Raw genomic sequence first — 6,731 nt, forward strand, 5'->3', positions numbered from 1 at the left:
ACGCTCAACCACAGATGGACTAAGGTCCTGACAGCCGAAGAATATGGCCTCGAGCGCCCATCAAAGAGCTACCCAAAGCGCAGGCTGTTACCACAATTTGATGACGAGGCCCTGGAGCCAATACCATCGAAATACAATCATGTTGATCAACCGGACCGACCACCATGTGGATGGGACAAAGTGGCTACTTATGCCAAACACCAGCCCGCGCCACCAGTCTAGGCTACACCTACAACTTACGTCAGGACCTAGACAATAGAGCCGGCTAGAACAGATGAATCTACAGATCAAGGGGACGTGCTCCAACATGAGACGACGACCATTAAGCCTGGCATGAAAAGCATAACCAAGTTCGGGCTGAGAACCAAACACGGATGTCATCCGAACTCCATCGTGATGTTGCCCGATATAGAGGCGCCACACACCCCATGTGCTTTACTGATGAGGTAATGCAGCACCAGTTTCTGAAAGGGTTTAAACTCATAAACATCGAGGCATACGATGGAACAACAGATCCCACTGTATGGATTGAATATTTTCTTCTCCACATTCACATGGCTCGCAACGTTGACATCCACGCCATCAAATACCTCCCCCTAAAGTTAAAAGGAACAGCACGACACTGGTTGAATAGCCTCCCAGAGAACTCCACTGGTAGTTGGGAGGACTTGCAGGATGCTTTTCGAGATAACTTCCAACGCACTTATGTCCAGCCACCGGACGCCGATGACCTTAGTCACATAGTCCAGCAACCCAGATAGTCAGCTCGCAAACTCTGGACCTAGTAACTAATAAAAAAGAACCAAATAGTCAATAGCCCAGACGCCGAAGACTTAGCGACCTTTAAGGACAACGTCCAATATGAATGGCTTGCCCGACATCTCTGTCAGGAAAAGCCGAAGACTATGGCAGCTCTTACTGCACTTATGTTCCACTTCTATGCAGGCGAAGATGGCTGGCTGGCTCATAGAAGCAATAGTACCAGCAACTCCGGCACCTATGAAGCCAGGTGTGGCAATGGAAAGCCATGACACAACAAAAACAAGCATTGGAACAACAACGAAGAAACCGAGTATATGGCGGTAAATGCCGCATTCAGCGGCTCCAAATCCGGCCAACGGAAGAAGCTATTCAAAGGAAATAGAGACAGTCCATCCAATTTGGACAAAATACTAGATAGGCATTTCCAGATTCATGGCACCCCTGACAAGCCTGCCAACCACACTAATAGAAACTGCTGGGTTTTCAAGCAAGCTAGTAAATTAAATACCGAACACAAGTGGAAAGGACCTCCAAGCAAGGACGATTACGAACCCCGCCCTCCAAACACCGGGGGACAAAAGAAGTTTCCCCCCGAGGTGAAGATAGTAAACATGATATATGTCACGCACATCCCCAAGAGGGAACACAAGCGCGCACCTATGGACGTCTATGCTGTAGAGCCTGTCGCCCCAAAATTCATCCCCTGGTTGGCTTGTCCGATCACCTTCGATTGCAGGGACCACCCAACTAGTATCCATCATGGAGGTTCGGCGGCCCTGGTACTTGATCCCATCATCGATGGATAGCATCTCACTAGAGTCCTTATGGACGACGGCCGTAGTCTGAACCTGATCTACCAAGACACTGTCCGTAAGATGGTTATTGTCCCGTCAAGAATCAAGCCTAGCAATACTACCTTTAAAGGAGTAATACCCTACGTAGAGGCCCACTGTACGGGCTCCCTAACATTAGAGGTAGTCTTCGGTTCTCCGGACAAGTTCCGAAGTGAAGACTTGATCTTCGATATCGTCCCTTTCTGCAGTGGTTATCACACGCTTCTTGACCGCACGGCGTTATCACAGTCAATGGAAATATGGAACGTTCCCTCCGTACTGAGGAGCACACCGCGACCCTTGCAGTCGAGATACAAAATAACCTTATCAAGCTGAATAACTCATCAGTCATTAAGACCCCTGACATAGCCAAGCGAGTCCGAGCTGCGGTACAACATAATAGCTCAGCGGATCCGGAGCTTGAATAGCAATTCAACTACCATCGATCGCCCCATAAGGTTGCGGCACATGTATCACCGCATGCATAATTATGCACTTAAAATACCTTGGGCAGCGCCGGGGGCATACTGCGGAAAAGGTATATAGTACGGCTTGACCTTATTCGGACCATAACCTTTTTTGACTATATATTGCAAGGCAAAAGCCTCACAACTCTCTTTATTAAAACCAAGAAAAGAGTCATTTACAAACTAAAAACAAAGAAAAACTTACAACAAAGATACATGGAAACGATTAGACTATACAAACAACTAGGGCAGGTTAGTCAGCTAGTCTAGGTAGCTATCCTTAAATTTATATTTAATCATATGAGTTAATAGGGTCATGTCATGGACGAAGTTGTGCCTCGAATTCCTGAAAAGAGGCTTTTCATTTCTGAAAATCTCTCCATTTCTGATGATCCAGATGTTCCAAGCAGTAGTAAAAACCACCTCAGTGAAGAAAGGCTTGCCAAAATCATTCCTGGCCTGCAAAGCCATCTGATATGTTGTCATGTCAGCCATAGGGTCCCATGTAATTTGCAAATAATTCCATACCCTTTGACTAAAATTACAGGAGAAAAAAGGTGTCCAACATCTTCATGGATTAAATGGGAACAAAGAACACAAGTATGATCATCCACATGCCAGTGCCTACGCTGAAGCATATCCCTGGTGTTTAACCTATCTCTCAATAAAAGCCACCCAAACATCTTGATCTTCAAGGTACATGAACTTTTCCATATCCATGGAAATATAGGATCAACCACAACACTGCCATGCACTTGAATATAGTATGATTTGGGTCTAAAGCACCCCTTATTGAAAGGCCAAATCCATTGATCATTCATTGCAGAGATCTGATAGTTTGCCAAAATTTGCTGGACAGATTGCAGGTCCTGAAAAGCTTGTGTCGACAGAGGTAACTGAAAATTTTCCAGCAAATCATGCTCCAAAACTTGTGCCATAGAGAGCTGCCCATCAAGAACATATGAAAATAGACGTGGGAAGCTTTGACTAATGGGTGAGCCATTCAGATCCAATATCCAAGTATCATTCCAGAACATTATGGATCTCCCATTGCCAAGAGATGGCTTAGCAATCTAGCAATATTTTGAAAATAGCTTGAACACATCCCTCCACAAGAATGAACCACAAAGAGTAGTTGCATGAGGCATAGATTCATGGTAATACGAGTCCCATATCAGACCAACCCAAGGAATATCATGATGGTTATAAAACTTATGAAGGAATTTCATGAGAAGGGCCCCATTCTGCACTCTCAAATTCAGAACTCCTAACCCACCTTTGCTTTTTGGAAGGCAAACCAAGCGCCAAGAAGCAAGAGATTGTCTGGGTGTGTCCGTGTTGCCTCTCCAAAGACACTGCCTCTGTATATGCTCAATTTGGTTCAAAATGCCAGGTGGAATGTCCAGAGTGCAGAGAAAGTATATTGGCATAGAAGTAAGGACAGTCTATGACAACTGCAACCTGCTGCCTTGATTGAGGAAGCATGAAGTAGCAGAAAGTCTCCTCTCAATTCTATGTACAAAGGGCATGAGATCTTGAAAAGAAGGCCTAGTGGTGCCCATAGGCAAACCAAGATAAGTAAAAGGCATTGTTCCCAGCTTACAGCCCAGGAAAATTGATACTCTGTTAGCTTCCTCCTGAGAAACTTTCAAAGGTATCATCATGGACTTGGAGAAATTAACAGACAATCCAGTAGATGCAGCATAAACCTCCAACATGCCCTTCAAAGCAAGAAGTTGTTGATCCTCAGCAGGAAGAACAATCAAAATGTCATCAGCATACTGTACTATAGGATAATCCTGACTGTTTGTAGGAATTGGCAAAGATAAGATGCCTTTTGCAACATGTCATTGACCACAGATTGAAGCATGTCAGCAGCTAACATAAAAAGAAGGGGAGACATTGGGTCCCCCTGTTTGACACCTATCTTACACTTGAAATGATGGTCAGGCACACCATTCAGTAAAATAGAGGATGAACCATAGGATAAAATTCTCCTGATCCAAGACATCCACTTTTCAACCTTTGTACCTCAAGATTCTGATAATTGCCTCATGTTCAATGGTGTCAAATGCCTTTGTGAAATCCAACTTGAGAAACACAATAGGTCTCTTAGAAGCTTGACATTGATGAATATATTCAAAGCACAATCCCAAACAGTCATGTATAGATCAAGACTTCAAAAAACCATACTGGTTTTTATGAATGCATGACAAAATCACTTTTTGCAACATGTTAGCCAAAAGCTTAGTTAAGAACTTCAGACATGTGTTAGTGAGCCATATTGGTCTATAATCACTTAAAGTCTCAAGACTTAATTTCTTGGGGATCAAGGTTATCAGAGAGCTATTAATGCATTCAAGATCCAATTTACCTTCTGAAAAATCTTGCACAAGTAGCATAAAGTCATCCTTGATAATCTCCCAACATCTTTTGAAAAACAAGCCAGTAAAACCATCAGGTCCAGGGGCTCTATCTGGAGGCATCTGCTTAATTACCAGATTAACCTCCTCATCAGAAAAGGGCTTAGTAAAATCATCCAACCCATCAAACTTTTTGATTATGGTCCCTAGATCAAAGCCCATCTGGATCTCATTAGAGCAGCCCATTCTTTGCATGAAATCCTTCAAAAACATAGCTGCCATAGCAGAAGGGTCAGAGACCATAGTGTCATCCACAGTTATGCTAGATATGGTGCTGGACCTAAAATGTTCAGTTGCCATTGCATGAAAAAAAATTAGTATTCTCTTCCCCAACCTTAATTAACCTAATAGTGCATATTTGCTTCCAATATATGAACTGAAGTCTAAGAACTTCTTCCAAATGAACCTTCACAATTCTTCTAAAGTAGGATTAGGGCAAAGAAAGAGGCCTCTGTTCCTCAAGAGAATCAAGGCATAAAATAACCTTATTACAATCACAAGTTAAGGACTTAACCTTTGAAAGATTAGTATGCCATATCTTGAGTGTGTGTCTTAGGTTTTTGAATTTAGCTGTGATGACAGCAGTAGAGGACTTTTTGTGCACTGGCTGGGAACAAGAATCTTTAACACAATGAAGTTAGCCAGGCAGGTTGACCCAATAATTTTCAAAATGAAAAATCTTTGCCTTTGGGACCATTGTTCTAATAGAAACCACACAGGGTGTATGATCAGAAGAAGTCCTAGCAAGGGGAAGCACCATAGTGTTTGGGTAACTACAAGTCCAACTCACACCTTGTGAAAAACCAGTGAATTTGCTCCAAGAGAGGTACGTCTTGCATATTGGACCATGTAAACCTTCTCCCTTTTAAGGGTAATTCAATTAGCCCCAGGTGACCAATGAATTCATTAAAAAGAAGCATGTCATTCACATTTCCTCCTGGTTTATTTTTGTTTTCCATAGATCGCAAGAAATTAAAGTCACCCAGCAAAAGCCAACTAACATCAACAGGAATGGACAGATTATGCAGCCAGTTAATGAACTCTTCTCTGGCAGGGTTTTGACAAGGGCCGTAAACAGTTACTAAAGTCCATATATTAGAATTATGTTTAGATTGAAATTCCATAGTGATGCCATAGCTTATCGAAGCAATCAGTTTGACACTAAAAAGTGCAGAGTTCCACAACACAATCATACCACCAGAAGCACCAAGAGATGGAACGAAAACAAAATGATCAAAACGTTGAGGGCAGAATTTGCGAATGAAGCGCTGATCCATCATTTCACACTCAGTCTCTTGCAGGCAAATGACTGAACACCCACTTTCATCATTTTTTTGACGAACTGCACGCTGCCTATTTTCAGAGTTGAAGCCACGCACATTCCAGCATAAAACCTTCCAATCTCTAAAGTTGTTCTGATTCATTACAGACCTAAGCAAAATAGAAGCAAAGTACCACCACATGGCAGTACAACTCCAGCCACACACCATAAACAAAGTACTGATAAGAAAGCAAATAAAGCCCTAGATTGATGGTTTTCACATGGGTTAACCATAAACTCAACGAGAATAAGGCTCTACTTATCATCAGAAAATGGGGCAGTTGAGGAAGACGTAGGACCAGCATTAAGCTGGCCAACAGGCAATTCCAAGATGACCCCCAATGTGCTGAAGAACCCTGATATGAGTGGGAGGAGGAGCAACCTCATGTGAATCTTCAGGCTCATGCACAAGTGAACTATGCAACACTTTGCGCTTCTTCAGAGGCTTTGCAGGCGACTTCTTCAGAGAAATTGGTTTGGGCGAACTATGCTTGAAGCCATCCCTGAGGGCCGATAAACGAGCACTTCGTTTGACCTCAGACTCAACCACAACAGCTTTGTGCTTGCGAGACGGTGTGATCCTTTGACGGAGGCGGTGAGGCTGAACGCGTTCATCTCCACCTCTGACAGAACAGAAGGGGCAGCGTTAGACAAGGCAAAATCATCCGAAATATCAGATTTATCCACAACTGCATCAAAACAGAGAGCACGAGCCACACTAGGCTTAGGACGAGTAGTCACAAACTTGCGTGGTGGGGTCTGATGATACACCAACTTATTGCCCATGCTAGTGTACAAAAATGACACATCCCATGATCTCTTGGACAAGACAACTGGCTTTAAAGGACTAATGGCTGGCATTCCTTTTGGACTATGCAGAGCATCCATAAAAGGCATCACTCGAGCAAAGCTTCTAGACCATTGC

Source organism: Triticum aestivum, chromosome 4B, assembly GCF_018294505.1.
Source record: "Triticum aestivum cultivar Chinese Spring chromosome 4B, IWGSC CS RefSeq v2.1, whole genome shotgun sequence".
Classification (NCBI taxonomy): Eukaryota; Viridiplantae; Streptophyta; class Magnoliopsida; order Poales; family Poaceae; genus Triticum; species Triticum aestivum.